Raw genomic sequence first — 22,636 nt, 5'->3', positions numbered from 1 at the left:
GGGTATTTTTAGGGTTCAGGGTCAGTTTTCAGTTTTTGGGGTAAAGGGGTATTTTTAGGGTTCAGGGTCAGTTTTCAGTTTGTAGGTAAAGGGGTATTTTTAGGGTTCAGGGTCAGTTTTCAGTTTTTGGGTAAAGGGGTATTTTTAGGGTTCAGGGTCAGTTTTCAGTTTTCGGGTAAAGGGGTATTTTTAGGGTTCAGGGTCAGTTTTCAGTTTATGGGTAAAGGGGTATTTTTAGGGTTCAGGGTCAGTTTTGGGTTTTTGGGGTACAGGGGTACTTTGTAAAAATAAGGTAAAATTACATTTAAATTACATTTATTTAATAAAATTAAATTATATTAAATTATAATATTTTTTATTAATTTATATTCAAAAAATTATTATATACTTACCAATACTTATGTTGTAATGGTATGCGTTGTAAAGGTATATGCGTTGTAAAATCTTGCGTTGTAAATGTATGCGTTGTAAAAGTTTTTGCGTTGTAAAAGTTTTGTTGTAATGGTAGGCGTTGTTAAAGTATGCGTTGTAACGTCATACATCCCTGGAGTGGGAATAGTAATTTTAACCTCTACGCTATCCAGCGCTTTCCCTACTGTTGCACCCACTGGAGTGGGAGTAGTAAATTTTACCTCTACGCTATCCAACACTTTTGCTAATGTTGAACTCACTATAGTTGTAACAATAAATTTTAAACATTTTCTAAAATGTTATATATGTTTATTTAATAATATGTTTAAATATATATATATATATATATATATATATATATATATATATATATATATATATATGTGTGTGTGTGTAATTTTTGGTGATATAATTTTTTTAATTATATAAATTATTTATTAAAATTATATTTTTTTAATAATTATTTCTAAGTTTATATTAAATATATTTATTACTATATTAGTTTTAACTTACTTTTAAGACATTTTAAAAAATCGATATTTTGACAGTCTATATTTTTGTAAGTCGATATTTTGGAGTCGATATTTTGGTACTTACCTGTTTGAAGATAGGGAGTCGATATTTTGTCAATCGATATTTTTGACTCGATATTTGTGTATCTCGATATTTGTGTCGTCGATATTATGTCAGTGATCCGCCCAGCATACGCTGACATGTATCTTAAGGATGGCACATTGATCATAAATAGGTTCAGAACCATGGTGTGTCGGGAGTTATTCATAATGGACCCGACGCTTGGGTAAATTAGAAAAATATGCAGCCAATAAAAAGGACCTGTAGGAAGCCCGTTGAGGGGTTGGCACTGTACTGTACTTAATGTTGGGACACACTTAGCCTTGTTTTTCCTTTCTGTTTTGTCTATATGATTATACAATGCAAGCTTTTTGTAGAAGAAAAGTAATGCACTGATGGGTACATATCATTTGACATTGTAATGCGATTAACACCAAAAAGCTGTGTAGAGAGAACTTTAATAAAAATATTGCACAAAGAAAAGATAAAGAAATTTATACACTCCGGAAACACAACCTTCTTCATCAAACATATGTAACTATTTTCATTCTTTTGAACCCCCCAAACACGACATTTTGACTTTGCCTCATTGAAAAAATATATTTCATTAACCAAAATCACTCAGGCAGTTTCTTTCCTACGGAAAAAGAAATCTCCTGGATCTTCTTAATCTTTTACTTTTATTTAATTTTTTCATAAAAATCAAAGCTTCTTAGGGGCACTTTACATGAAGTGATGATTTGTTTTCATTTCCAATGAAAACAATAGATCTTAAATATTGCATACAGTATCATCCCATATCCTTAGTTAATGCTGATTATAACATTTTTGCAAAAATATTGGCACTCCACATTGATCCTATCTTACCAGATCTCATTAGTGCATAAAAGGCCAGGTTTTTCGAGAGTCAATTGGTATCTGATAACACTCCCACTTTTTCAACATCTTAAGTAAAGCCTCCACATTTGCTCACCCTTTGTTCGCTATTGCTTTGGATGCTGAAATATCCTTTGACAGGATTGGCAGGGATTTCATGTTGCTAGCACTAAAAGGGATTGGTTTTCCACCTACATTACTTAATTTAATTTCTTTGTTATATGCAGGTCTTAAAGTTGCTATGGTAAAGTTGATATGCTATGGTATCCTATCAAATTACTTCCCTTACCTTCGAGGAATACGGCAAGGATGTAATTTGTCTCTTTTTTTATTTATTATTGCATTGGAACTCTTTTTACCCAAACTTCGACAAGACACACACATTTCAGGATTTCAAATTTGATACCAACAAAGAAAAATATCAGTCTAGGCTGACTGCATCATTTTAATTTGTTGTCATCGAACCAAATTTCTTCCAATTTCCTAAAACACGTTTCTGTTTATTCTTAATTATCAGATTATTCGTTTATCATTAGCAAATCTGGAATACTACCATTACATTTTCTTTGAACTAAACAGCTCTTTCACCATGTAGATTTTACTTGGAAACTTATAAAAATAAAATATCTTGGATTATGGTTCACAAAGGAGATTAAAGATACAATCAAATAAAATGTTGATCACATTAACAAGACCTTAAATTATACAAGTTTAAGTTGGAACCCATTGTTTCTTTATTGATGGGGTAGACTGGACTCAATTAAAATGATGTTGATACCTATGATATTATACATCATTTCCATGATTCCAGTTCATATACCAGATGATTAGATTCTCTTCTTTCTAAAATTCTATGGAAGAGAAAACCATCCCGAATAGCCCTATCAACCTTAAAAAGAAATAACTTTGAAGGTGGTCTTAACTAGAATACTCTAGTATTCTAGTTATTCTAGAAAACTAGAATACTCAAAAACCTTACAAGAGTACAAATCCATAATAATTCAGGCAAAGGCTGCCTACTTCACAGAAAAAATCCAAAAATCAGCTAATTCTTCCAGGGAACTTTTCAAAACTGTGGCCCATCTAACAAAAACTCCACGAGACACAGTATTCAACCCTGATCAGAGCTTTGTCGATGGAATGGCCACCTTCTTTCAAAAGAAGGTACAATCAGTGTATGATGAACTTAGCTCTATGGTATCCATCATACCCCACAACAAAGTTGGACCTACCGACATGACTTCCCCCCGTTTTTCCAGCTTCTCTGTACTTGAAAAACAGCAAGTACATGACTTACTAACTCAGATAAAATCCGGCTCTCCGCTGGACCCATGCCCCCCCTATGTGCTACACCAAATACCTGAGATCATTGTTAATACTCTAACTCCTTTGCTCAATAAAATCATCTCTCTAGGAGAATTCCCAAATAAGTGGAAAATGGCAAGCATTAAGCCTATTCTTAAAAAAGATTCTCTGGATCCTTCTGAATACAAACATTATCGACCCATTTCCTGTCTGCCATTACCATCAAAAATTCTAGAAAAAGCTATAAATCAGGAAATAATGCTGTATGTGGAGGAAGAGAAGCTACTTGATCCATCTCTGCATGGCTTCAGACCACTACATTCCACGGAATCTGCCCTCATTCGCAAAACCATGGACGAAGGTGGACGATCGGCCCTGATACTTTTAGATCTCACAGCGGCCTTCGACACCGTTAATCACGCCGTCCTATTAAAAAGACTTACATCCTTAGGCTTCACCGGCTCTGCCCTAGCCCTCATTGCCTCCTTCCTAACCACCCGCACCAATCAAGTGATTTGGAATGGGCTGCAATCCACTGAATTCTCTCTCCCGGGCGGTGTTCCACAAGGCTCAGCACTGTCTCCTACTCTTTTTAACCTTTACGTCACCCCCCTAGCGGCCCTGATTAGATCTCATGGACTACAATTGGTGTCGTACGCCGACGACACACAGATTGTTGTGTCCATCTCTCAATCCATTGACGCCACAGCAGAACGATTCAGGAATTGCCTCTCCCAGGTTAAGAATTGGATGAATAACAACTTCCTAAGACTTAATACGGATAAAACCGAAGTTATCGAGTTTGGCAACAAAGCTTCCATGTGGAACGACCTATGGTGGCCCCCTGAAGCAGGAACCTGCCCTCTTCCCGTAGACAAGGTTAGAAACCTCGGCTTCCTATTAGACAAGGAACTCTCTTGTAAAGCCCAGGTGACTAAAGCCTGTTTTCACAACATCAAATTGATTAGGAAAGTTCTTCCCTATATCCCAGATACACTCAGAAAAACGGTAATGGGAGCCCTGGTGTTATCCCGCATTGACTACTGCAATTCCCTTTACCTGGGAGCAGGAGAAAAACAGCTGTCTAAACTTCAGGCGATCCAAAACGCGGCGGCTAGAGCCTTACTGAACATCCCTAGACGCCACCCCACGTCCAAAGCTATTCGGGAACTACACTGGCTCCCGGTTAGATGCCGCATTCAATTTAAAGCTCTCTGCCTTGTCCACAGATCCATTCACGGCAAGGGACCCGACGACCTCAACAACCTGCTGGCCCGATACATTTCCCCGCGTGCATTGAGGTCATCCACCCTCGACCTCATCTGCCTACCCAGAATAAACAGAGCCCGTTGGGGGGAAGGTCCTTCTCCTACCAAGCGGCAAAAATCTGGAACACGCTACCCCCAGCATTTCGTGCCCAAAAGTCTAAAACGATCTTTAGAAAAGCCCTAAAAACCTGGCTCTTTGTCTAGACCGATCTGCCCCTCTGCCTCCCTATCATCTGTATCAGTTAGCGCCAAGACGCTGCGGCAATCGTGCGCTCTACAAATATTTCAGTCAGTCAGTCAGTCAGTCAGTCAGTCAACTTCCCAAATAATCGGCTTATTGGCTTAATGAGACTCGTCCTCTTCAAATCTGGTTTAAGATCCATAAATCTACTAGGGCTGCAAATACTTTACAGACTCTTTGTTTTGTCTATCACCAGTTATTATTTACTCCCATGAAGTTTAAACCTTTCTCTAAAGATGTAAACTCATCTTGTTGGTCCTGTGATTGTTTAGTAGCTGATTAAAGCATATGTTTGTTGAATGCCCTGCTGTTTTCTGATTTTGGAGACAGGTAGGCACCAAATTAATACGATTTTTAAAGTTAATATCACCTTTTTTTCTCAACTATTTTCTTTGGTAGTGTTGCTACAGATTGGTCTGTATTAGTTCCAGGTCATACATTGGTAAACTCACTACTGCCTGTTGCCTTTCACCTAATAACTCTAATTAGAAGCATGCTCATAATGTATCTTTTCCATTCCTGGTGGTACGCTGTATGTTTTAACCATAGACTAGATACTAGTTATGTTTCTCCCATTTCTTTAACTATTAAAAGAGATCTTTTATGGCCAATTACTATTTTTTTGTCCCATTCTAGTTTACTTGCAAGTAAGGACATCTCAATTCCAAGCATGGAAACTACCTTGAATCAATATGTATAATACCTCTCTGTCTTTACCCATAGATTTACCATTGCATTTGTATAATGTTATTTTTTCTATAAAATGTCTACAGTTTACTACAAAGTTTTCCACACATTTTTCTGATAACATGCTCCTTTAATTCCCATTGCCCCCTTCTTCCCTCCTACTTAATGCACCCATTAATGTTCTTTTTTATTCCGCTTGCTTCACAGCTGATGATCTATATTATTTGATGTATTTCATATTTTCAAATTTTGTTGTATTTCATTGTTATGTCTTTTATCATTATCAACTGCTGGTAAGTATTGAAGATAAATGTTCTCTGACAGCCCTCATTGGGGTCTTGTGGGTTGTGGCAACAGTAGCTTCAAAATGTGTCTGACCTTCATAAATTGAATCATATATAGAGCGGAGGATCATGGGAGGCTAGTAAATAAAAGCTTCATTTCATATAATGTGAGGCTCTTCAGGGAGTCCCCAACTGCTTAGAAATCGAAATAATATTTACAGATTAATAAAGTGTACATAAATACAGAAGCAAAATGTATAAATGAAAATGTTGAAACGTTTGATAAATGAGAAGGAACTAGAGTCTAAAAATTAAGTTGGTTTCCTCAGACTGATTCATGGGAGCAGTGCCAGTGTATCAAACAGAATACAGCATGGACAATGAGTGACTTCAATTAAATTTCGAAAATGCTTAAACCTAAAATGTTTAATACTGTGTGTATTTGTTTAAAAAATGCTTGTTTCCTTACTTGTTTGTATTGGTTTGCAGTTCAAATCATCACAATTGCTTAGGCCAGGGTCCCCTATTCCATATTACCTCAGTGGGGGTCCCAACACTTCAGGAATAATTAAGTGGGGTGACAGAAGTCAAAAGGTTCAGAACCACTGAAATAGAGTAAGGGAACTCTGAGGGACAAATGTGAGGAGAGAGCTAAATGAGGTGGAATGGAATTGAACATTTAAATATGATCAAAATATGTCTAGGAAATGGGAATTTCGATATGTACAACCTAAACATGGCCACCAAACCCGTTTGATGCAGCATAGAATTGGTAAGATGCTGGTAATAGACACATTGCAATCCCAAAGGTGCAACAACATACAGAATTCTGCATGGTGAATGAATGCCCTATCATAAGTCATTTCTGAGAGAACATTAAGCAAATATTTTGGCAGAACATTAGATAGAACTGGCTTTTATTGCGCCTTTTCAGTTGGCTGAAAAGGAAAAAGCCAGGAAATTGATTACTGGATCTAGCATGCGTTCTGGCATAAAGGGCCATTGAGATGCATATGAGATCGACAACTACTTCACCACTCAACAAATGGAAACATGTCATCTGAAAATTGTCAAGAATGAGAATATAGCCTTCCCTAGCAAAGAAAGAATCTGGATACATATGTGTCCACTTGCTGGCATTAGGTATTAGCATGTTATCCCCCATTCCGACCATCTAAACTCAGAATAGAGAAAAGTGTCACTAGGGAAAAACTGGGGCATGTAGTATTAGTCTTTCCCTGGGAGGTATTACCACACCAAAATATGGGTCCAGTCAGAATGAGGGCCAATGGGGGCCTATGTGTCATCCATAGATCTTTTAATGGACTGTACAACCTTTATAGGGGGTAATCATGCTAGTTCTATTGATTTTATGTTTATAACAAGTTAATAGACTGCTCTCGCTCAAGATTTTTAAATGACACCAAATTGCGTGAGTCACCATAATCCTCTCATAGTGCACCTTAATAAAAGGTTGAGGACAGAATTTTTTTTAAAGCCACCCATTCAGCACAATCGAAATAAGGGACTTAGGCTGCAAATGGGACCAGGTAGATTCTCAAAAAGTTTAGCGAAAATTGTCCATGAATATTGGAGCTCATAGATCGTTGTTTGAATCAGGATGGCACCCCCTCTGAGTAGTATGGTTCTATGAATTACTTTGTTCAGCAATTGCTTCGGCTTTGGTAAAGAGGAGTCCCCTTAAAATGCACCATTAGTGCGCTGGCTCAATAATGAATGCACAAAGGCTCATAAAGATCTAAAAGGGGCCTTACACACCATTTCTCTGGACAAAGAGCAAGTACAAATCCTTAGGAGGACCCATAAATCTGTGATCGAATAGTGAAAAAGGGAACTGAGAAGCGAGAGTGGAAGGATTTAGTGTCAGCAGGATCCCTGAAGGACATAAAAAATTCTGGGAGGTTATAAATTGTGCAATGTTTTTAAAACACTCGCCCCTAGATGGATTCTTTGATTTTAGGAGAACCAATATTTTTAAAGCTGCTATTATTGGCCCACTGCCTGTGACATGGAAAAGGCTGAAAGTGGTCCCCATTTTTAAAAAGGAGGACAGAAATGACCCTGCCTGTTATAGGGCAATTTCATTGATTGATGTGACAGTTAAGGTCTTAGGTAGGGTCCATTTGGCACGATTACAAGATTGGATGGCCTACAATAGGGTTCAGTCAAAAACACAATATAGGCCGTGTGTACAACAGAACACTGCCTCAATCTGCCATTGATTGTCATTAAGTACATGAAGTCCACGAATAGCTCTTTACTTCTGGCCTTCATGGACTTATCAAGTGCTTACAATACTGTCAATTGGGACAGATTGTGGGCAGTGATGGGAGACATGGGAGTAGAGGAACCATTGGTTGCCCTGTTACGCCTGTTACACACTAACACAATGGTTAGGGAGCGATACGGTAGTAAGAGTGAGAAAGCACAGCAAAACGCCTCAACTTAGGGGGTCAGTCCAGTATGTATCCTAGCCCCTTTTTTATTTTTTATATATACAAATCGGCTAGAAACTTTTTTACTCCAGAGGAAGCCAGATTTCCTTAGGATTGGCAGTTATATCGTCCTATTATTCTCAACTGCAGACGTCACCGTCCTGACAAGGACAGCTATAAGCCTGCAGAAATCCCTTGATGTTTTTACAGATTTTATATTATATTATTAGATGTGACCACAAGTTGACAAAATCTCAAAATTTTATGATGCAGGAAAAAGAGATGGAAAAATTCAAACGTTTTTCGCATTTGGATAATTTATTTAATACACAGCTGTCATGGGACCCTCTGTGGACTCTAAGAGTGCAGCAGACAACCTAGGCCATGGATGCTCCTTTTTTGTTCACCGCTAAAGAAGGACAGAAACCAGTAAAAGATTTTACTGCTAATTCTTTATAAAGCAAAAGGCCTCTCCATCGCGACTTATGGGGAAGGACTTATTTAGAAGACTTTAGATAGTACTCAAAAGTGTTTCCATAACCTTCTGTCACTCCAAATTAGGACTGGAACATAGTGAGGACTGTATTGGCCTTTCACCTTTGCTATTATGGGAAACAATTTGGCTTTCAGAGGATTTCGGGAGTCATCATCAGGGGTTGCCTTGTTGCATCTAATGGAGAGAAGACCTCCTGGTTTTACCATCTGGAATGTAGGTCTTTTGTGATTGAGTTATGCATTTGTTTAAAAAAATACTCAGAATATGACCCGTAGAGCAAAAGATATTATTAAATTGGCTTATTTTGCTAGGGCTAGCACATGCCACCGGCAGCCCCAGACACATGAAATGTTGAGTCTGGTTGAGGTTAGCTCTCTGACCAATCACTTACAATTTTATCGAATTGTTATCATGAACCTGTAATATAGATTCTATCTTACAAGGTTTCAGCTAGGCATAGCACACTTTTTGGTAGCCTTTCCATGTCAAGTAGGTTGGTTGGACAAGCTTATGCCATGTGATGATTTGTCCAAACCAAACACCATGCACCTTGTATTATTATTTATAAAACTATAGGAGCTAGATTTTTGCTCCCATTCTTGAGAAAGCAATGCTCCTGTACCTATAGAGAAGGTTTTAGATATCTGTATTCATTGGTCTCTATTGACATCTGTACTGCTCTTGTGAACTTTATAAGAGTTGCCCTTGCAATCAGAAGGCAGTACGTGTAAAGACTGCCACGGAGTGAAATGTATTGAAACTGCTATATTAATTGTGACAAACATTTTTATAAGGGATAAAGTGTCACCATAAGTTGGTAATGTTTCTACCCATATAATAGTATAATACTTTGATGAGTGAACCTCCCTTTTAAATTGTTGTGCATTTGATTATGTGCATTTAGGGTTTGTTTGATGAACTGAAGAAATAATTGTGATACTGATGATTTGCTCGGGAGGAATACAGACGTATTATTACATTGATTTAGGTTTAATTGCTTTAAAATGTTATATTTTTAACTACTGTAAGTGCGCATTTTTATCTCATCTCCTTTAGTGAGTGGTTTTGAGCTGCCCATACTAGAGAATAACAAAGATAAGCCGGGTGACATAGCAGATCTTTAAGGAGCCCATTCTTTAGGACTTTTTCTTTTCTGTTCCGAGGTTTTTGTTGCTTTGGTTTTGGTCTTAGAAGTGTGGTAGCTCTTTGATAAATAATGCATCATGATTGTTATCGTTCTTTTATGCTCACTCTGTTATGAGATGGGATTCATATCAACTATGTTTTTATGTATTTGTAATGCCTTTGCACTGTACACGTTTATGGTCCGATGAACTGAAATAAAGTTGTTTGAATTGATTGATTAACTGTGCATCAGACTTGTGCTCATTGGGCAGGAAAGCTATCAAGTCAGAAAAGACACACCCAAAAGGAAGCAGAAAGTCACAGTTGATAATATCTTGAGGAACCTTCAATCCATCCCAACATCAAGGTTATTGTTCAAACGCATGCTAGGAGTTTGTGAGGACAAGGCAGGTTAGGTAAGTTTTGACTGGCCTTACCTCAGATCACATAATGCGTTTATGTGTTTTAGTCCACTGAGGCTTTCAAACACAAATAATTCATGTCTGGAACCATGTAGAAAATACTTTTTCTTGAAGTTCAGGATAACGTCAAATAAAGAAGTGTCAAAGGAAAACTGTTTGATATTTGGAGAAAGTGCTAAATACAGAGGTTATTGGTGGAATATCCTCCACCATAAGGATACTATGGTGGAGGTATAGGAGCCAATGGAATTTTCAAAACTCTGCAAGAAAATTGTACTTACCAGGAGCACTGTACCATAACATTCTTAAACAGGGCTGCAGCTTTAAATAAATTATTGCCTTAGATCTCTCAAAATGTTCACAAATGTAAGAAGTTTAGGAGAGCTGGCCAACAAGTAAAGATATCTGCACAAACATGAATTTCAGTGAATAAATGTGTTCATGGTAGAATTTCAGCCCTCATTCCCAACATAACCTCTTTGTCTATTGGAAGAAGGCCATTTCAATCCCTAGAAAAAGCATGCCTGCCTAGCGGTCTGGTTAAAATCATCTTCATTGACGTGGTCTGGCAGACATAAACTAAACACGTTGGCAAAACAAAAATCAAGTAGCAGCATCTAGTAGAGTGTGTTTCAGTGAGTGAAAGAAACATATGATTAACAGTAAAACCTGAAAGATAGGCAGAGGAAGACGGCTTACACTTACTTTAATAAATGCCATTTTATGGGTGTGTTGCTACAGTCACTAGGCCCTGTGGTTTGTAATTGTCACCAACCCTGAGATAGCAATATGTGACAATTTACACGTTCCTATTTTCTATATTATTTTAATATTACCTGTTTATTTGTGGTACATCAGCTTGAAATGGGAATTTATGACAATATTACACATATTGCCTTTTCTGTATTTTTATATTACCTGTTTATTTTAGGTTCATCAGCTTGAAAGATGATGTGCTCAAACAGCGAAATGCTTACTGAAAACAGTCAATGAAATAGCGGATTATACTGTTTGGTTGTAGATAAAAATCAGCAAAAATACTTAGGCAGGGTTTTTATTTTAAACACCGTTTGTTTTATCAGAAACACCTTTTGTCTGTATAAGGGAGAAATTGTTGAAGCTGGCCTCTGCAATTGCAGTTAACAATGAGCAGTAATTGGAATTAGAATATTTAGTTTGCATTTACCCTCCCCATTTTCTAGCCACACCCACTGTTGTCCCTCCCACATTTACTACAAAAATGTCACACACAAAAATAAGATTGGTGGAGGCCGAGGTCTCATACCACAGGTTTGGGAGTAGCATTTTATAGTATGTGAGTAGTACTATCGTTGAACTATTTTACATATTACAAAATACTGTTTTTGAATTGTGTCCATTTTTCAGTTTCTCATGGAATGCCAGTTATTATAACCTGACAGAGGAAAACAGTTATTTCACTAGATACAACGCCTATTCATTCTGATTTTCACTCAATGCATGGATTTAACACCCTGCATTCTGGGGTGGTTAAAAAGCTTTGTTTATAATTACGACATAGAACCAACCAGCATGGCAAAAATCACAAATACAGATTAACACAGAGTGATATGATACTGCTTCCCATTCTTTAGGGTGGCAAGGGGTATTATAACTCACATGAGGCTTCACCAATTGTGATTCATATCCTCTCCATACACACCACACACCACAATAGTCATCAATAAAATATTAATCTCTTGTCATTTGTGTTTGTTAAACATGCACTCTGGGACGCTCAACATGCAATTTTATTACATCCTAAAGAGAAGACATGTTGTAAGGCTGGTGCCAGCTAAAACAGATCGTGTCAGACAGTAAGGCTGAGGTGAGCTGAAACAGTGCAACATTTGTCTATGCTCATTTCAGTCAGAACCGTAACACAGTTTTTCAATTTATTTTTTCAGTGATAAAAAAACAATATACATATCACATTTTGGAATTCCCTATCCACAATATTAAGACTAGCGCCTAGCATCCTTGCCTTCAGAAAACATCTTTAAAAAAGTATTTATTCACTTTTCTTCCAATACTTAACTTAACTATCCTCTTCCTAATTTCCTCTACCTGCTCTCAATTGGACTTGGTCCTTTCTACAGGGTCATCCCCCAATTTTTTGCTTTCCTTTCCCATTTTTTTGCTGAATATGTCTTTGTTGGCTTAGGACTCTGCACTTTACCACTGCTAACTGGTGCTAAAGTGCTTGTGCACTCTACTCTAAACATGGTTTAATTGGCTTATACCCAATTGTCATATTTGATTCACTTATAGGTCCCTTGTAAAGTGGCACTACATGTGCCCAGTGCCTGTAAATTTAATGCTACTAGTGGGTCTGCGGCACTGATTATGTCCCCATGGAAGCAGTCCTTTATAGATGTTTTAGGCCTGTCATAGCAGAACCTGTGTGTGTGCAGTTTAAACTGCCATTTTGATCTGGCAAAATAAACTATCTGCCAGGCCCAAACCTTCCTTTTTAATACAAATGTCACCTCCAGGGTAGGCCCTGGACAGCCCAGAGGGCAGGGTGTAATGTATTAAAAAAGTAGGACATGTACTTTTAGATTTTTACATACCCTAGAAGTATAAAACTCATAAATTCTTTTTTCACTACTGCACGGCCTGTCTCTCCCATAGGATACCATTGGAGTTGCCTTATTACATTTTATGAGTGTAATTTCCAAATACGAAGCAGTTCATGCTTGGTGTCTCTGGAATCACAATTTAAAATCCTAATTTATGGTGAAGTTGGATTTTAAATTCAATTCTGAAAATTACACTTTTTGAAAGTGCAAGAAGTTGGCATTTTGTGCCTGTTTCCTGTCTCTGATCACTTGACTGGGTAGGGCTAACAGCCATACACTGTGAAGAAGGACTGCTGCTCTGCTACAAGGGCTACCACTCTGCTGGACTGCTACTCTAGAGTAACTACTGCCCTGTTGTGCTGACCAGCTGCCTGCTGCCCTCTTGCCTAGGAAAGAAGAACTGGACCTACAACTGAACCCAGGACCCTTGAGTGACTCAAAGGGCTAGTCTTTTGACCTCCTGGTCTCAGGGACAAGCAGCTTCTGTGCACAGGTGCAGCGAGTTGCTGACTTCCAATTGGTGCCTCTCAGGTACTGGACCCTAGAGGTGGATCACAGGCTCTTGAAATTAAGCCTTTGAGCTCTTTGCGACCGGGCCCATTTGCACTGGAACCATGCCGCTCACATAACAATTTAGCGCGAGCTGCTGCTACCATGCCTATTTGCACAACAAGCGTAGATCGCCATCATGAAGTTCCAGCCTGCCAGTCTGCGTTGCCCAGTCGGCGCTTCGTGCCACGCTGACCACTGCCCGCAACACTCTCCTTGCTTCCTATGACCCACTCCAATGCGAATAGGACTCTTGGCACAAAACTTGAGAGGGTAAACCTGCAGCAGGGACAGTATTCGACCCGTGCTCTAGTGCAGTAAGCCGGAACTTTTGACTTTGATTCATTCCAGCCCAGATAGCAGTGACCAGATAACCACAATTGCCATGTTCTGCTTTTAGGCACCACTTTACAGTTTATTATTTAAAAAATCATAACTTCAGTTCTACTGATTAGACTTTTGTCATTTTGGTCTTGGTTTATTTATTAAATTAAGCTTTATACATCTAACTTGGCATGGGATCTTTTTGTGTGGTTTGCATTGTTTTACAGTTCAAAAGTGTACAAATACTTCACACATTGCCTCTAAGTTAATCCTGACTGCTCTGTGCCAAGCTACCAGGGGGCTGAGCACAGGTTAATTTGGGGGTATGCTTTTGCCTTACCCTGACAAGGATTGTGGCTCCTGCTTGACAGGGGCCAGGGTCCCACGCATCCAGAAACCCAATTTCTAAGATTTTCCTTCTAACACATCTTGCTCTGCATGGTAGACATAAATGCCTAACTAATGGAACGTACAGGGCATTCAGCCTGGCTCCAACACTCCCAACGCTACCAGGCATTTTGGTTATGATTGCAATCTGGTGGGACATGCATGATTTATTGTAAGTGACCTTTAGGCTATAGATAATTCCAAAGTCGACAAGCACATTTGCTATTGGCTTTTAAGTCTCTTGTAATGTCTCTCACATATAGCACAATGTTATCCACATAGAGAAATATCCCTGTGTTGCATCAGGCAGCAGAATCCCCCAGATCATGCCCTGCTACCTCAACTTCCCACTTATAAAAATAATATTGAAATTTCTTCAAAACTTAAATAAAGAAAAAAAAACATACATTGAATAAAATATAATAGATTCACATTTTTATCAACCAACACAATTTTAATAATAAATGTAATATAAAATATTATTAAATATTTTCATAATTAAAAATAAAACTGTATTAAACATTAAAAAAATACATACATACATTTTCTGAAAATTTTCCTTTTAATTATCATAAACACACAACACATATAATAACGTAATGAACATAAAAATAAATTAATAATAACTACTTTTTAATCATTTTAGAAATAAGAACATTTAAAAATCAAATTTGCAACTTAAATTATATAAATTTGTAGCATTAAACTAGTATCAAAAAGTACAAAAAACTATTTTTACCTTTTTAATTTAAAAAAAATGTAAAAATGTAATTATTTCATCACAAAATTATTTACACAAACATACTTTAAAAATAACCCCACCTTTTTCCCTTATAAACCCAACATTCTGCTGCTAAATATTTTAAAAAACATATGGGTGCGTGGCCAAGAGGTCCGACATGGTGGAAGCTCTGTAGACGAGCTCCGTGGGCTTGACCGTTATCCTACCTATTATCCTGGTCTTTGGCATTTACTGGTTTTCATCAACCCTCCTATAGCCCACCTGAGCTTCTGAGGAGTGGATGAAGCCAACACCGTGAAGATTGCTGCCTGAGAGGCAAAGATCGGTGCCTCAAAGTAGCCTGCGCCTGTCGCTCGGGGCCGGCCTGCACGGGAGCCCTCGCGCTGCCTCTTGACAGTGGAGCGGAGGCAGGAACCCCCCAGACGTCCGGACCGATTGTAGAAAGCCGTGCTGCAACAGTGATCTCCGAATCGGTGCCTGCGGTGCCCCGCGCCCTCGGGTTATGGTGGAGCCCGGCCATGACTAGCCTGCTTCCCTATACTGGAGGCCATCTTGTGGAGTCCTCTGGTGCGCTGCTGCCCATGGCCGCGGCTGGTCACCTACATATCGGCGGCCAAGTAGGGCCGGTGCCGGTCCCCGTGTTTTCCTGATTTGGTGCCCTAGCAGAGTGCACGAGAGGCACTAAGGCCGCCTAGCCCCTGTGGTGGGGCCTGGTCTCGTGACGGTTTCTGGCTTGGCGGTGGCGGCCGGTGCGGGCCCCGGAGGATGTGCTGGTGAGTGCATTGGGCCCCATACTAACATCGGGAGCATGGAGGCCGCTAGCGAGGCCCGTCTGCATCTGCAGCCGGGACAGCAGGGGTGGGGCTTCTCCTCCTCCCCCCCTGAATATTATTCCTGGGACCTCGGCTGTCACTAGCGACCACCCTCATTTCCACTGCCAGCCAGGTGGGGCTCAGCGAGTACGCCGGGGCCTGCGGTGATAGAAGTGGCCCAGCTGCAGGGTGTATGGTGATCCCGAACTTCAGGATTGGGAAGCGCTGTGGGTTTGTCGTCCTGGCTTGGGCTCTCCGCTGGCTAAAGATCAGATTATGAGTGAAAAGGTGGGGTCCTTTCCCTTATTTGGCAGAGGATATCCTGTGAAGCGCCAATACACCATCTGGGCGACACCCATTAGGGGGCGCATAGGTACCTGTGCGCGGAGGCGGCCAGGCTAGTCCTAGTGCGGCTTGTGTGCAGATTGCATCTGGGCCTGTCTTCCTGCCAAATAGATACAAGATGTGGATGTCCTGCATATTGACTGCAGTCGTTAGTCCAGAACAAGATATACCTGGTAGTGCTGCACCTCTCCCCATCGGGTCGTCGCCCACTTGCCACCATCACAATGACCAGGGATAAGGTATCAAAGCAGGGCACCCTGGATCGATACACTGGACCCGGGGCCCACACGCCTGAATCATTGAGCCAAGCCCCGTCCTTGCCAGATAATGCGGCTCTGATGGCCGCAATAACCCAGTCCGGTGAGACGCTCGAGGCCAAAATCTGCGAGGTGAGGTCTGATGCTGCCCTTATCCGTCAGGACTTGCGTAGAGCAGTGGATAGGATCACTGTGGCCAAAACCCGCATCTCCACGGTGGAAGATACAACTGCGGATCTCCAGGCCCGGTTGACCTCCCTGGAATCCATCACGAAGGGGCTGGAAATCAGGGCGGAGGATGCGGAAGGAAGCGCTCGGAGAAACAACCTTCGCTTCATAGGCTTTCCAGAGGGCTGCGGAGGTAACAATATGGAACAGTTCCTGGCGAAGTGGATCGCGAGCTGGATCGCTCAGACGTCGCTGTCGCAGAGCTTTATAATTGAAAGTGCACCCTGAGTCCTTATGCAAAAACCACCACCGGAGGCCTGACCGTGGCCCATTATTGCGAGACTTTTGAATTTTCACGAACGCGACCCCATCCTTGCACAGGCCAGGCTGACTGGTAAACTCCACGTCGACTCTCATCATATCCTAATATTTCCGGACTATATGCGCATGGTACAACAACAACGCCAATCCTTTACTGCTGCAAAATCCAATATGTGCTCCTTATCACGGACAGATTGAGAGTTATAAACAAGTCACGTATTAATTTTTTCGACTCCCCGGAGGAAGTCTTCGCCTGGGCGGACGATATACAAAGACACAGGCTGCATACTCCGCCATGTTTCGAACCTGACCCATCGTCCAAAGAGTCTACGCGACAGGCGACCAGGCTCAAGCTAAAAACAACCTGCAGGTCCCGCTCGAGACGCCGCTCCAAATCACGAAGTTCATCTGCATCAAGAATAGAGGAGACTCGGCGAACCCCGTCACCGACTTGACTCAAGGTTGGAAAACTCTCATTATATTGGCTTTAGTGCCAACAATGTTTGCTGTATCATGAGCCCATGTGAGACCCACCCCTCATAGCTCTTTTCTCAGTATCTGAGAACCCTGTTGATGCTTGGGGACAGTTATTTTGGGGACTCTTGGTATAGAACTGGGCCCTGCCCCCATTGGGGAAGCGGCGTGACACATACCGCGACAGATGCTTCAGATGTTTTGAGGTATTGGGTGGGGTGGGTGGGGGAGGGGTTGGTTTTGTTGACAGTTGTTGATCACACTGTGTCATTGTCTTTTTCATCGCTGCTCTCTAAGCCCTGCGACAGCACAGATCTTTATGTCTTTCTTAGATGTCTTGCCTTTGGTTGCTGACCCTATAGGTAGGCTCCAGGTGGTCAGCTGGAACATATGGGGGGCACTCAATAAGATCAAACGAGGTGCAGTCTTACGACAGGCCAAGCGGGCCCTGACCGATGTTCTTCTTCTACAAGAGAACCATCTGCTGGGTACCAAGGTGGTGTGTTTTGCTCACTTTGGTTATATACAAGTCTTCCACGCAGGGTTCCCCCAGGCCTCCCAGAGAGTGGCCATACTCAGTCACCACAAATCCCTTATATTCACTCTAAAACATGGACTGACCCTCACAGTAGATACATCATCATCTTGGGAACATTATATAGGGAAACTATAACCTTGGGCAGTATATATGCACCTCCTCTGCTTTCGGACACATTTGTTGAGTGCTTATCGGCAAAATTGGCCTCTCTATTGTTGGGGGGATTGGAATGATGTGGCCAATGTGGTGCAGGACAGAAAGCGCTTGCGTACGGCGCCGGAGCTTTTGAGACCTACACGGCTACACACATTCATGAGGGACATTGGGTGGCTGGACACATGGAGGCATCTGCACCCTGCTACATATGATTACACATACTACTCAGCTGTCCACGACTCGTTCTCCAGGCTGGACTACGTGTTCATACCAAACTCCTATTTTGGTTGAATTGCAGGGACAGATATCTTATCTAGAGGCCTGTCAGATCATTCTCCGGTGGCCCTAACACTCCGCCTATAAGTGGCGCGACCCTCTTTTGATGGTGCTTATCGCTATGGCATCTCCAAGACCCACACTACTCATCCCACCTAGATCAGGCCCTTCTCACTTACTTTTCTGATAACTGGGGCACAATGGATTCTCTGGCCATGCTCTGGGAGGTGATGAAGCCCACCATAAGGGAGTGGATATTGCATACTGTGCCGCCCAATGGACACAGAGTCGGGAGGCTCTGAGTCGGACCGAGGCCCAGATTTTGCAACTAGAACAGAAATGTAGGGATGAACATGGTGGAGCACTCCGCCACCAATTTAATCAATCAATCAATCATGCCATTTGTATAGCGCACTACTCACCCAGGAGGGTCTCAAGGCGCTTGGGGGGAGGGGTATGCTACTGCTCGAACAGCCAGGTCTTGAGTTGTTTCCTGAAGGTGAGATGGTCCTGGGTCAGCCGAAGGTGGATGGGGAGGGAGTTCCAAGTCTTGGCAGCCAGGTAAGAGAAGGATCTTCCTCCGGCGGTGGCTCTTCGAGTGCGTGGTACGGCTGCGAGGGCGAGGCTGGTGGACCGTAGCTGGCGGGTGGGCGTGTAGAAGGTCAGGCGGTCGTTGAGGTACTTGGCGCCCAGGTCGTGGAGAGACTTGTGTGCGTGGGTGAGGAGCCGGAACGTGATCCTCTTGTCGACGGGGAGCCAGTGCAGGTTCCTCAGGTGGCTGGAGATGTGGCTGCGTCGGGGGACATCCAGGATGAGTCGGGCGGAGGCGTTCTGGATGCGCTGGAGTCTTTTCTGTAGCTTGGCTGTGGTTCCGGCGTAGAGGGCGTTTCCGTAGTCCAGTCGGCTGGTGACGAGTGCCTGGGTGACAGTCTTCCTGGTCTCGGTCGGGATCCAGCGGAAGATCTTGCGAAGCATACACAGGGTGTTGAAGCACGATGAGGAGACGGCGTTGACTTGTCTGGTCATCGAGAGGGAGGGGTCCAGGATGAAGCCCAGGTTGCGTGCGTGGTCGGTTGCTCCTTCTTCAGAAAATATATGCAGGTACCCTTCACGATGAGGCAAGACAGGCTTGGTTGGTATCCCGCAGCAGAATCTACCAATGAGGTGACAAATCAAGCTCGCTGCTACATCATTTGTGCCCGTGTGCTTTTTGCCCAGTGAGCATACCGGGTATCCCTGACGGGGTTGGCCGGATACTTATGGACCCTGCTCAAATTGCTGCTAGTTTTGCGGTGTACTATGCAGAGCTCTATGCTCCCAGGGACGCCCTTCCAGAATCTCTCGTCCAACAATATATTGACCATTTGCCTCCCAAGGCCATTTCAGATGATGTTAGAGGGGGTTTAGATGTCCCGCTGACAGTCGACAAGCTGGGTGTGGTGTTGGTCGATTTAAGATACGGGAAGGCACCAGGACCGAACGGCGTCCCCCATGAATTTTTTTATAGTTTCAGACTCAACTCCTTCCCCATTACTTGCAAGTGATAGATGCAGCACTCGACGAGGGGAAGCTTCCACCGCCCTGGCGGCATGCTGAAATCATGGTTTTCCCCAAGCTGGGCCGACCCTCAGATCAGCATTCCTTGTATCGCCCTATTTCACTGTAGAAGTTCGAGGCAAAATTACTGGCCAAAGCATTGGCCAATCGCATTCTCCCCTATATGTCCAAACTGTTTCAACCAGACCAGGCCGGTTTTATGCCACAGCGGGCTACCCATCATAACATTAGACACGTGCATAATGCAGTTGTGGCCATTGATCGCATTAAGGGTCCGGCGGCCCTGCTCTTAGCCGATATTGACAGAGTGTTCGACTCGGTGGGGTGGACCTATTTGTTTGTTTTATTACACCATTTAAATTTCGCCCTCGCCTTATCTCGTATATTAAACTTCTTTACACTGACCTTTCGGCCTCGGTCAGAATGGCTGGCACGGTGTACAATTCATTTCTTATAGGGCGTGGTACCCGACAAGGTTGCCCCCTCTCCCAGTATTTATTCGCCCTAGTTATGGAACCACGTTAGTATTGACGCACAGGTTATGGGATTTGAGTGGCCGGGTGGGTTCTCGGATAGGATCGCTCTTCATGCTAATGATGCCCTGTTTTTTATTATGGATCCTCAACGGACCAGTCCACGTATTCTCGGCATCATGCAGATCTTTGGCCAACACACCAGCTTATATATGAATGCCAAAAAATCTGTACTTTGGCCAGTGTGCAGAGGATCGTATATGGGCTCCTGGGTGGTGGAGGTGACGGCGGCTACGACTGGGCTGAAATACCTCGGTCTATATGTTCCAGACACACAATCGGTATCATGGGATAGAAATATCGCCCCTATTTGGTCACGTACACAGTGGAGAAGGAAGCATGGTCATGTATACCCCTTTCTATACAGGGCAGATCCGCAGTATTTAAAATGGTTTCCCTCCCTTGCCTCCTATACCAACTACAGAATCACGCCTTTCAGATTGCACCTTCCTGGTTCCGACAGCTGAATTCTAGGCCGAGCCGCTTCTTGTGGCATGACCAGGCTGCCAGGGTGTCCCTCAGGACATGCTTCCAGTCCACCTTTTTCAGGGGTATAGCGATCCCGATATCCAATCATATCACACAGCGTCCCACCTTTTGGTTCTCAATGACTGGTGGTACAGCATCAGCACTGATCCGGCATATCGAGTGGAAAAATGGCTGATATGTTGCTGCACAGACTGCAATATGCACCGAGGGAGCTGCGCAGGCTGCCGCCCGCTACCCGGGTTGTTTTCGGTGTGTGGACAGGCTACCTACGTCTGGTGGGGTGGCTGCGGTGGATGACGAGGGAGACCCCACTCTGGCAGAGCGGCCTTATGCCGCAAGAGACTGCAATAGAGGGATTTAAACAGTGGGACGCCATCGGTATCTCTATGCTGGGTGACGTTATGAGGGGCACTAAAATGAAATCGTTTCAAGACCTCAGGCTTGAATATGCTATGCCACATTCTCAGTTCTACAAATACCTGCTATTGCGACATGCCCTATCCCCGTACATTTCATACCAGACGTTAGTGACAAATCTGTACCTGACCTTAGATTCCCTCCCGGATAAATGGCAGATGGACCTGGGCCCCTTGGACTATGAGGATTGGCGAGAAGCCTTGGAATACCCGAGATACGCGGCGATTGCCTCTCGTCTCAGGCTTATTCAATTTAAATACCTGCACCGCACATATTTTAATAGGTATCGGCTTTGGAGGGCAGGGATGATAGACTCCCCCATGTGCCTTAGATGTCATGAAGAGGAGGGTACATTGCTCCACACAACATGGAACTGTACAGCCTTGGGCCGGTTCTGGAGGGGGGTCATTCACTGTCTATCTGAGGTATTGGCGTGGGTTATACCTTCTTCTCCTATGCTTGTTCTGTTGCATATAATGGATGAGATAGGGGTAATATGCTGTTCTTGGGTCTCACCCTAGCTAAAAGGGACATTGCCAGAGCATGGAAGTAGCCGTCCCTCCCCAAATTGAGTGATTGGCGAGCTGGTCTCGACTGGTGTATGGCTCAGGAACAACCTATTTTTAAAGCAAGATGGTGCCCTTAGAAACACTATAAAATATGGAAACGGTAGGCGGATTTTAGGAGCCTTGAACTGGAGCCAACTCCTCCGCACCCTGCTGTCGTCGAAACCATATAGGGATGTAGCATGGGGTTTTATGGCTGCTCAGATGCACTAGAGATATAGCGATGGGCGTGCAGGGTATAATCGGGGTTCTGTTTTACAGTGTGCGACACAGTGTGTTACAATGTTTGGGGCTGTCGTTCACGGTCCTGAAATGTTTAGTTTCTTACTATTTACCTACTATATAATAGTCACTTGCCCGGTGTTCAATATATGGAAAATGTTATGTTTTCATTGCTTTGTAATGCTTACAAACACTATATCAGCTGACTTAAAAAAAAGAGTTTTGGAGAAAAAAATGATAAGTTAAATAAATAAAATTAAAAAACAAAATGCCATTTAAAACCATTCTTGCAAAGACTTTAACTCCCCATTTAGTACATATAAGTCACCCGTAAGGTAGGTCCTAGGTAGCCCTAAGGGCAGGGTGCTTTGTCCGTAAAAGGTAGGACATGCACCTTTATGTTTTGAATGTCCTAGTAATGACAAACAGTCTATTTCATTTTTCACTGCTATGAGGCCTACCCCTCTCATAGAGTAGCATTGGGAATTGCTTAATAATCTTTTAAGCTGTAATCCCTAATCAGAGAGGAGCAGCTGTTTGATGTTTAATATGTTTGGATTGGTATTGGTAAATCCTACCTACTGGTGAGGTTGGATTTAACTTTACTATTTTAAAAATGCCACTTTTCTCTGCACTTCTCTGCTCTGTTTGCCGGACAGCCTGTCTCCAATGCACATCTGGCCTGTCCTGGGTTACAGCGACATTTGTGCATTCTCTCTAGACAGACACAATACAGGACACTCAACTCCATCTGCATTT

This window comes from Lissotriton helveticus, chromosome 6 (assembly GCF_964261635.1).
Source record: "Lissotriton helveticus chromosome 6, aLisHel1.1, whole genome shotgun sequence".
Taxonomy (NCBI): Eukaryota; Metazoa; Chordata; class Amphibia; order Caudata; family Salamandridae; genus Lissotriton; species Lissotriton helveticus.
This window is presented reverse-complemented; position numbering follows the sequence as displayed.